Source organism: Acinonyx jubatus, chromosome B3 (genome assembly GCF_027475565.1).
Source record: "Acinonyx jubatus isolate Ajub_Pintada_27869175 chromosome B3, VMU_Ajub_asm_v1.0, whole genome shotgun sequence".
In the NCBI taxonomy this organism is placed as follows: domain Eukaryota; kingdom Metazoa; phylum Chordata; class Mammalia; order Carnivora; family Felidae; genus Acinonyx; species Acinonyx jubatus.
This window is the reverse complement of record NC_069386.1, coordinates 34159391-34170821: the sequence shown is the minus strand read 5'-3', so window position 1 is coordinate 34170821 and position 11431 is coordinate 34159391. Positions and strand designations below refer to the sequence as shown.

The 11431-nt window shown below is 44.5% G+C and overlaps 1 protein-coding gene across 1 annotated transcript in view; it reads right to left on the bottom strand.

The window, feature by feature from the left end:
- Positions 1-1811: 1811 nt before the first annotated feature.
- Positions 1812-11431, bottom strand: part of THAP10 (THAP domain containing 10) — a 30064-nt gene continuing 20444 nt past the window's right edge. Inside the window, exon 4 of the mRNA XM_027067670.2 lies at positions 1812-2038. The gene's annotated coding sequence lies outside the window, so the exon portion shown is untranslated. The remainder of the gene's footprint in view (positions 2039-11431) is intronic.

Genomic DNA, 11431 nt, shown 5'->3' with positions numbered 1-11431 from the left:
TTGATAACCTTAGTTCCTGATTTTCACAAACCAATACACATCAGTTCATTTAAACCCTCCTGTGTGGTGAAGACAGCACAGCAAGGATTATTATCCTTACCCACAATAATGGCTCATATGTGTACCAGGTTCTACAGTGTATGATGAACTCATTCATACCGATCTCAGAGCTCCCGATTGTCAGAGCCTAAGAGTCCCCTGGGGAATGTTCTGAAAACACGGATTCCTAGGCTCCTATAATTTTAACAACTGGCAGCTGGTGGGTGAATCTGGTCTGCAGAAGTGTTTTATTTGGTTGGGGTTAAGAAAAAAATAAATGGCATCAATACGCCCTTAGGTTCAAATATATCTGCCTATGCTGTCTCTGATATTATTTATTTCTGACTCCTCAGAAAAGAATTCTGAATCCAGAAGGGATGTCAGACATCATCCAGCCTTGAACTCCTCCTTTTAGGGAATGGGTACCCCCAAGTGTACAAACCTTTCTGCCAGGGCTCCACTGAGAGAAGAACCATATATCACACACACACACACACACACACACACACACACACACACACCCCTTGGAATATATCACGAATTGAATGCAAAACTTGCATAGGACTTTTAAAGCAACTTCACATAATTTTCTCATATGTAGTAGCTGGCTTAGCATGATGCCTGGGGGAGGGAAAGACAGACACCCCCATCCGCATTAGGGATAGTGCTTCACGGGAGGAGTCCAACTCAGTCACTATTCAGATGAGGATAGTGAGTTCTAATGAAGCTCATGGGTATTTATTATATGCTTAAGCAAATGATTCAATGAGTAAATTTATTAATGAGAGAAGGACCTCTTCCATTCTATTACGGCGCCCGTTCTGTCCAGCAGAAAGCCCTGCATCTAGAAATGTTTGTTGATTTGATTTGACTTGTCCTAACCACACACCCATCATTTGTGCCACTGGTGAAGGAATTTTTTAGGTGCCCTTCTCATTTCTGGCTCCTTCCTTTCGCAGAGCTGTGGCCAGGAGATGAGGCCAGCCCCACCCAGGCCTGTGTTGAATATCACTGCGGGGAGTTTGCATCAGCATTGAGATGATTAACGAAGTCTCCTTCAGCAAAATCATGACCTTAGCCTGGAGTTGGTATCCTTCCCTTTCCCTGGAATCCTGAGGGCTCATTTTTATAATAAACTTAAAATGGGAAACAGTTTTTCCCCCCACAGCTTCTGAAGATGAAACAAAAGGAAATATATTAATGAGTCATCAGGATGGACTGAGATTAGGTTGAATGAAAAATACAACCTCAGGAGATCTTGCCAGTATATGAAAGATTGTTGTTTGAGAATCAATTGGAAATATTTTTTTTAGCGCCCCTGGCACTAGAATTGCAAACCAAGGACTTAGAATAAGATATTAATTTGGAGAAATTAGGAGTGGGCTAAGTATTGATGGTAAAAGCTGGTAGTATGAGGGTGGGGGTTCAGCAGAGGGTCTGGTTTTAACTGTAGGGGAAGGAGGGTGGTTTATTTAGTCATTTACTCATTTGTTTAAGTGTGTAACAAACACCAGGCCCTATGCTCGCCTTAATTTTGTAAAATGACTAAGACATGATCCATGGATACCAGGAGAGGAGGGAGCATGGAAAAGACGTCCTTCAATAATAGAACGTGTCTACGGGCAATAAATGCCACAGCAGAAGTCTGTACAAAGAGGCACAGCCGGTGAAAACGTTACCGAGGATGTCTTGAAGCTTAGAGTAAAGCAGTGCCCACATAAGCGATAGAGTGTGGTGGAAAAAGCACTCACTCTGGTACCAAATAGACCTGGATTCCGACACCAGCCTTGCCACATCTTAGCTACACAACCTCTCTGCTCTTCAGTGTTCATACCTGTAAAATGGTCCGAATGATCCTTACCTCATTGAGTCGGGTCTGTAGATCAAAGCAGATGGTGGAAGATGTCTAGCACAGCCCCTGGTCCGGATTGGACCTCAGTATCTACTCGTATACACTGTGATGTGGTTCTAGGTACCTCCAGACCAGGAAAATTTTAGCCTGAATGGGGAACACAGCATTCAAGTTGTTGACATGTATCTATCTCCGTTGTCAGTTAAGTAATCGGTATTTTTCTGGCCAATACACCAAACTCTTATAAGCTGAGGGAGCCTTTCAGAGCCAACTTAATTCTGAATACCCTGACAAAACAGAGGACCTCTCTGGGCAGGAAAGCAGCATCTTCTACAGTCCATGTCTAGCTTCAATCAGAACTAAGATACCCATCCACAGGCATGAGGTGTTCGATGAGACTTGTCCATCAACATACATGGTCCCTTGCTTAATACACTCGATCCCCAGTTGTAGATGGATACAGAGCCACCCAATTAGAGATTACATTTCCCAGCATGCTTTGTGCATCGTTATAACCATGCAACTAAATTCTGGCCAATAAGATATTTTGTCCTACTTCTGGGTTGTGTTTCTAAAAATGCAGATGTGCCTCTCTGGCCTTTTCCATCTACCTCTTAGCTGGAGCAGCCATGGAAGATCTGGGCATAAAAAGACTAGCTAACAAGTAACTAGCACATGTTAAAGGTAACAGAACCAACAACCAGACCTTGGACTTGTTCAGTGGACCATAATCTGGACCATCATTTGGAAAAAAGAAAAAGAAAAGAAAAGAAACACATACCCAGTTTAATCCTGTATTCTGAGATATTTTTGTTACAGTAGCTTAGTCTATATCCTCACTAATACCCGAGGATTTATTAAGATTGAATGAGATAACATATGAAATGACCTAGTTCAGGATACAGGACATAGCAGCCACTCAATAAATTAGTGCTGAGTTTGAATTTGAAAAATTTGACAACTCAGTAATATTTATTGCATGACAAAAGTGTACAGATGATGTGGTGAGAATGATGTAGAATTCAAAAAGGAATAGAATACAGTCCCCCTTTCTAGGAGCTCATATTCTATTTTTTGTTTTTTGAGGGAGAGAGAGAGAGAATCCCAAGCAGGCTCTGTGTTGTCAGTGCAGAGTCCGACTGGGGGCTCGATCTCATGACCCTGGGATCATGATGTGAGCCAAAACCAAGAGCTAGATGCTCAACTGACTGCACCAACCAGGCGCCTCTAGGAGTTCATATTCTAACAGGAGAATTGGCTTCTTTCCTCTTTCTTCTCATCCTTTTGTGAGAGTCCCATCACCTGCATTGTTAGTGGAAGTCCAGCCGTTGCCACAAGTGGGGAGAACAGTGGGGGCTTCCAAAAGGCTGTCAGCTACTGTCTCCCCACTCCCCTAGGTTTGAGGTTCCCCCCGCAAAAGCAACAACCTCTCAAGTTTGGGGCCCACGATTTAAAAATAACACCTGGCTGTTATGACATCGTTTTCTTTGCGGTATATTATCAAATTGGGTTGGCACCTACTTCAGAGAGAGTATTGAAGTTTTGCCTGCCACGTATGCCTTGTGGAGAATTAGCCTGTCAAGCTGAGGGTGCGTACGCAACATTAAGAATAGATGGATTTGATGTAGGGGGAGGGAAGAGAGAGGAAGGCTGGGAGAATGTTCAGAAACTTCATGGGTATAGGTCATGAGCAGAAAAGCCAAAGAACATACACGAAAGAACTGATTATCTTCTTGAGGAAAAGCCTGAAGAACTTATATTGAGCTGGACCATACAGAATAAGGCAACCAGCTGCGTTCTGTGGTCAGAAGGGTGAGCTCATCCCTGGTCCTCCAATTCTTAGGAAGACACATAGCAGCCAATGCATCTCCCTGATTAGGGCGAGGACTCAGGTCAGAGATTCTGCACCTTAGAATCACCTGAGGAGCTTTAAAAAACTCTGATGCCCAGGCTGCACCCCCACTCAAGTAGGTTCTGGAGGTGAGACCCAGGCATCAGGATCTTTCAAAGCTCCCAAAGCAGTTCCAATATGAAGCAAAGGTTACGACCTCTGTGTTAGATCTTTCGAGCTCGAATTCTCCAGACCCCTCTCCCCACCAGATCTGGAGACTGGCCACTGGCTCACCCGATCTCCAGGAGCAAGTAACCAGCACAATTCAACCCCAGATTTTTCCTAGGGTTTATTGAGATATTGGGTGACTGACTCCAAGATGAACTTCTCATTTGTAGCATTTCTCAGCAGGCGCAGGCTTCAGACCAGGTTGCTCGAACCATTGCATATGTTGTGCATAACACAAGAATGCTTGGCAGAGGGGGTGAAGGGGCTGACATTACTTTGCTTACCAAGTTGTAAGCCTTGGATTTGGTGCAACTGGAAAGGGAAAGGGTGCCTAATTCTCAAAGGAGCTGAAGGGCTGGCAGTGTTCCTGGTTCGAGCCTGCCTGAGGCAGAGGCAAAGAGAGACTCAAGGACCCTCTGCATCATGATTGCCTGGAATCTTATTAAAACACAAGTTCCTGGGCCCTCACCCCAGATCTAATGAATCAGGTCTCTGGGGATGGGGCCCCAGAAATCTGTGTTTTAAACAATATCTAAAGTTGGGTGAATGCTGGTCTAGGGTAAGGGATGGTCTTTCAATAAAAATAGAGTACCCCTGGGGTACCTGGGTGGCTCAGTAGGCTGAGCGACCAACTCTTGATTTCAGTTCAGGTCATGATTCTAGGGTCATGGGATCATGCCCTGTGTTGGGCTCCGAGCTGAGCATAGAGTCTCCTTCAGATTCTCTCTCTCTCTCTCTCTCTCTCTCTTTCTCCCCCTCTGCCCCTCTCCCCTGCTCGCATGCGCTCTAAAATAAAAATAAATTGGGGCGCCTGGGTGGCTCAGTTGGTTGAACAGCCTACTTTGGCTCAGGTCACAATCTCGCGGTCCGTGAGTTCGAGCCCCACGTCGGGCTCTGGGCTGATAGCTCAGAGCCTGGAGCCTGTTTCAGATTCTGTGTCTCCCTCTCTCTGACCCTCCCCTGTTCATGCTCTGTCTCTCCCTGTCTCTAAAATAAATAAAATGTTAAAAAAAGAATAAATAAATAAATTGAGTCCCTCTTACATGCCAGGCTGATGCCACCTTTCAGGGATTTAAGAGGCAGATAAAACCTCACCTCTTATTCAAACATCCCTATCTAGTGGGAGACATGAACAGAAAGAGTGGGTCCCAGAAGGAGCCCAAGCTAGGGTTCACACGGGTCTGGCATATTCGGAGAACCAGAGAGCAGACCCAGAAATCGCTGCCGGAAGGACAGAAGCTCCTCCCAGGAGGAGTCATCCCAGGGAAGTGGGAGCCAGGCACCACAAGCCAGACCCACCGACAAAGCCTCCATTGTCAGAAAGGAGGAGCGGTTTGGGGGGCAGCTTAGTGCGTGACATGTCTTTGCGTGGGGCCAAGGCCCCACTACCAGCTCCTGTCGATGCCTCGTGTTTATATATCTGACTGTGGGTGGAAAGCTGGGGCTTGTGCATGAAAACTGAAAGAGCTGTTTCCTTATAACCCATGTAACTGGGCAAAAGGAATATGTCTTTGCGACCTCACTAGCTGAACATACACACGAAGCAGGAGCCATTATCTGCCACTGTGTATGACAATCTCTCACAACTCTAACACTTCCTGAGCCCTTCCTTGGCTGCGGGAGGAAGCCTGTGGCACCTGTTGGACGCAGCTGTGCCCAGGGGAAAGGGCATTGTCTAGCAGAGAAGTGCTGAGACAATAGAAGAAGGACAACCAGGTGATGCCCAGCTACACTTGTCCATTCAGACATGGGAGACACTGCAGGGAATGCCCACAGACACTTGGGGAGTGTTGGGTTGGGGGAGTTGCTAAGATCCTACTCATCTTTCAGATTTCAGCTAAAACATCACTTACTTGGGTGGACCTTCCTTTATAGAGTCAGCAATTTAGTGCCTAATAAAGTCCATTAACTCAGATGTGGAGACAATGTAACTCTTTGCGGTAAAGGGAACTGAATATTAGTTTTAGTTCAGGCTCTTCCCGTAACTGGGATTTGGATAAAGATTCCAGGCATCTGGTCACCAGGCAGCTGTTTCCTCATGAATCCGACTACTGAGATGTCTAGATCATCAGTCAGGGGCTTTTTTGGCTGTGTCAAGGCCAACTTTGGGGCACGGAGATGTTTGCGAGGCTCACTATGATCCCGTATGCCTAGAGTCCATGCCACTGGTGCACAATTATCTTCCTCCCTTTTAGTCTTGCTTCCATTCGAGAGGAATCATTGTCTAGTTCAAGGAGAAGCTGCTCTCGTCTCAAACCCTGTTCTGCTCAATGGTTGCTGACTTCTTTCCCAAAACTTTTTATTATTTTTACACAGAAAGGTTGAGAGAATAATAAATAAATATCCCTATAAACCCTACTGGGTTAAAAATTGTTAGGGGTGCCTGGGTGGCTCAGTCAGTTGAGCGTCCGACTCTTGACTTTGGCTCAGGTCATGATCCCAGGGTCATGGGATCGAGCTCAGTGCAGAGCCTGCTTAAGATTCTCTCTCTCTCTCTCTCTCTCTCTCTCTCTCTCTCCTCCTCCTCCTCCTCCTCCTCCTCCTCTCCTTTGCTCATGTGTGTGCACACCCTCTCTAAAATAAAATAAAATAAAATAAAATAAAATAAAATAAAATAAAATAAAAATATTTTTAAAAATTGTTAAAGGAGCACCTGGGTGGCTCAGTCGGTTGAGCATATGACTTCAGCTCTGGCCATGATCTCACAGTTCAAGGGTTTGAGCCCCACGTGGGGCTCTGTGCTGACAGCTCAGAGCCTGGAGCCTGCTTCCGATTCTGTGTCTCCTTCTTTCTCTGCCCCTCCCCCCACTCATGCTCTGTCTCTCTCTGTCTCTCAAAAATAAATAAATGTAAAAAAATTTTTTTTGTTTAAATTGTTAAAATTTTGCCATCATTGTTGCCTCGCCAGTATGTACTCACTCCGGCCTATGTCTTCTAACAATAAAGGCATTTGCCTGCATAACTCTAGTACAATGGCCACATGTAACAAAATTATCAGTAGTTCCACAAAATCACCACTATCTAGTTCATATTTGCATTCCCCATAAATGTTCCATTCCAATAATTTTTTATGCCTAAAAACAAAAGCCAAGACCAATGAAGAGTCACACATTACATTTTCCCTTTATGTCCTTTTAGTCTGCTTTTTTTTAATGTTTATTCATTTTTTGAGAGAGATAGAGAGAGACAGAGCATGAGCAGGGGAGGGACAGAGAAAGAGGGAGACACAGAATCTGAAGCAGGATCCAGGCTCCGAGCTGTCAGCCCAGGGCTCACCGCGGGGCCCAGACTCATGAACCACAAGATCCTGACCTGAGCCGAAGTCAGATACTCAACTGACTGAGCCACCCAGGCGGTCCTCTTTCTAGTCTATGTTAATCTTTAACGACGCCTCCAACTTTTTATATGGTAGTTGTTGCTGCTTCACGGCACTGGCTTTTTGAAGGAAGGGATTGGCTTTTGAAGTTAACCGAAAGGACTCAGGCTTTTGGAAACAAAACCCAGAGAATCAACTTCATACCTTCTGTGAGGCAAGAAGTGTAACAAACTCTTCCTGGTTTGCTTGGGGCTGAGGGTTTTTTCTGACCATGGGACTTTTAGTGCCCAAACGAAGAAAGGCCCACAGAAACAATGTTGAGTTGGTCACATGAGAGGCCAGGAGGCGCAAAATCTGATATTTGCTTGAATGGTTGCAAGGCAACAATTTTACAGGGTAAAACTCTAAAAAATAATAATAATAATAGCCCAATATGATGCAGCCACACTTGATCAATAAATGCTTTCATAGTGTTCTGTGCTTACCTTTTCAGAATGCTTGTCATATTTTTGACTCTGTTTCACATCTAAATTTTCCAATAGACAGTAAACTCCATGAAGGCAGGGACACATATGTCTTCCTCATGACTCTAATCCCGCTATATCCCTGTAATCCCGCTACATATATATTTATTTTTTAATTTTTTAATGTTTATTTATTTTTTAGAGACAGAGAGAGAGACACACACAGAGTGTGAGTGGGGGAGGGGCAGAGAGCGAGAGGGAGACACAGAATCCCAAGAAGGCTCCAGGCTCTGAGCTGTCGGCACAGAGCCCGTCGCGGGGCTTGAACCACAAACTGCGAGATCATGACCTGAGCTGAAGACGGACGCTTAACCAACTGAGCCACCCGGGCACCTCCTTTTTTGTTTTTTGGTTTTTTTTTTTAATTTTTTAATGCTGGTACATATTAAGCACTTATTAAATATTTATTGAATGAAGGAATAATTGAATGGTGTCAAGGAATTTTAGAACTGAATGTACAAAACAAAATTCAACATGTATTTTCAGAATGCCCAGCTAAGAAATTTTTAAACAGTCAGAACGCAATGCTGGTCAGTAATCTCCATCCCTTCATTACTGAGTGTTGTTATTAGCTTATGTTGCTTGCATGCTTGTCTTAACCAGCATCCTATGTCATTGTTCTGGCCTTATAGGTGAGACTCTGGAAGTTTCAATAATCTTCAGGATCAAATTCATACTTTGGCTTCTAAGTTCTCAGAGACTTCATGTGATGAGGGGAGAGAGTATCTGGGAATCTGGAAACATTTAACCCGGTACTAAGCAACCCTGGCCCATGTACCAGGGTCCTAAGGAAATCAATCACACTGTAAGAAATTTCAGTTAAATCAGGTGGAGATTAAAATAATAATTCTCCTCAGTCTTTATCCTGTTTTCTAAGTTTGAACCCCCTCAGGGCCATTGCATGACTGGTCTCTGAGAGGCCAAGAAGGAGGGGCTGGGGTTCAGAAGGCAGTTGAAATATATGTAATTCTGGACATGGCCTGAGCTTTAAGTCATGTCTGCCCTTGGGGAAGTCTGGACTGGGGATTTTGTGACGGACTTGAAGTAGCATTGGGTACCTGTTGGTAAAGAATTCAGTTGGAGGCTGATCAGGGCTGGAATCGTGAAGGCCCAGGGCCCGGGACTGGCAAGGTCCAGGCGGATAACTCATCTCGATGTAGGCTTTCTCATTACTTTCTCCCTCCCGACAGGAGGCTCTGGTTGGGACCCTGGCTAATTCATAAAGGGATGCCTTTTTGCAGACTCCTTAGTTCAGAAGCTCACCAGAGAAGAGAGGCGTCGGGGTCACCGTGAACGATCAAAGACTGATAGACAAGAGCGTTTAGAAAAGAACTTCCTGACGGTGAAGGGATTTTGAACTTCGTGATGAATTTCTTTTCCTGAGTTTCAACAGAATATTTTTTATGTGTTCCTCATGCTAGGGTGGGGACAGAGGTAGTGAAAAGACACCAAGCCCTCTAAGGAGATAAAGGGAATGACCATTTGTGAAACAACGGCTGTGCGCCACGGGCCTGACTCCGTTTAATCTTTGCAGCGGTCTCAATGAGGTAATGTTCAGAAACTGACGTTTAGCAAAATCAAGTGACTTGTGAAAGGTTACGTGCCTGCTATGTGGCAGAGTATGAAAATTACATGTGTGCTGACACCAGATCCACACTTTTCCTGCTCTACACCCTGCATTGTTGGAAGAGGTGCAATGGGGCTAAGGCCTGAACAGCCTCAGAAGTGGGGGCTTTATCAAGTCCAGGTGAAGAAGACGGCTGTTGCTGCCATGCTGTGTGCAGGCTTCTAAAAAGACTGAAAATCCCCAATTTTTTCTATCGCGCCTCCCAGCTGCCTTGAGATCCTGGCACGCGTTACTTTTTTTTTTTTTTTTTTAAGTTTATTTATTCATTTAGAGAGAGAAAGAAGGGGAGAGAGAATCCCAAGCAGGGTCTATGCTATCAGCGCAGAGCTCAGTGGGGGGCTCAAACTTGCGAACCATGAGATCATGACCTGAGCAGAAATCAAGAGTCTGACGCTTCACCCACTAAGCCACCCAGGCGCCCGGGGATGCATTACTTTGAGATGAATACTGGGGGTCATGCCTCCCAGGGCCACTCTAAATGAACTAGTTTCATTCAGGGGCGGTGGGGCGAGGTGCTCTGTACTCCTCTGTCACCTCTATTCTGATACATTCCAGATGTTCCAGCAGCTCCATTTCTCAGTATTAGCTGTGAACTTGAGAGCATTGTGTTATCCTTTCTCTTTGGCTTGATTGTCCTTGGCCCTTCGGGGAGGGGGGAGGGGTAACTAAGAGCCTGGAGGGTAGCCAGATTATTCCATTTTGCAATCTCCAGACACAGCTGCTAAAGAAAACTTATATTGTGCTTTCGTTCAGTGGGGAAAACATGTTTTGTTTTGCGCTCTTGCGTAACCATGGAACATCTGGGGTAACTTAGCTTCAAACTTCCCTCCAGTGCCTCATTTAGGCTAAATGATACAGAAAAATGTTCACCTTGAAATGTAAGCTACAACACTGTAATAAGTCATTATGACGTGCATTTGGATCCGTACCCAGGGAGTCACACAGGACTTATAACTCGGGACTCTCTAAACTAAAACTACCGTCTTTATCCTACGTTAAACAGTTTCTTATAAATGGTCAGGGCTCATAAACTAGCACTCAAAATGGGGAAGCACTTGGGAGGGCTTAGAAAGGATTCTCCAATGTTTTCAGCTGGTGGTTCTCAATCTTGAGTGGGCATGAGGGTCACCTATGAGACTCATTCAAACTCAAGTTGGTTCCACCCCCAGAGTTTCTGATTCAATAGGTCTAGGGCAGAGCTCAAGAATTTGCATTTCCATTAAGTTGCAGGTGATGCTGATGCTACTGGCCTGGGCACAATTTTTTTTTTTAATGTTTATTTATTTTTTAGAGAGAGAGACAGATAGAGAGAGAGTAGGGGAAGGGCAGAGAGAGAGGGGGACACAGAATCTGAAGCAGGCTCCAGGCTCTGAGCTGTCAGTGCGGAGCCCGACGCGGGGTTCAAATTCACAGACCAGGAGATCATGACCTGAGCTGAAGTCGGAGGCTCAGCCAACTGAGCCACCCAGATGCCCCTGGGGACCACATTTTGAGAATTTCAGCTTTAAACTTTAGTCAGCCTAAGTGAGAAATTAAATAGAATACATGACATTGGCAAAAACTGTACACAGTGGCAATGTCCAATTTCGTGCTTTGTTTTACTTTTCTAAATGGGTAAGAGCTGGTCCTAAAATGAGCTGACCACACAGTCATTGCTGGTGGGGGGGACATGTTAACACAAACTTTCCAGAAAATGAATTGGCAGTAAAAAAAAAAATATACTTAGGTGCATTGATATAGTAGTCCCACTTCTAGGTATCTCTGAGAAATGATTCGAAATATGCACAAAGGTACAGAAATGTTTATTGCAGCTTTATATTAAATAGTGGAGACTTGAAAATCACATAAATATCTAATAGTTGAGATATATATATATATATATATATATATATATATATATATACACTAGTATTCATACAATGGAGTATTATGCAACCATCAAAGTGCTTGGAGAACATTCTTAATGATGAAAGGAAATGGTTATGATATACAACTAAACAGAAACCCCAAGGCA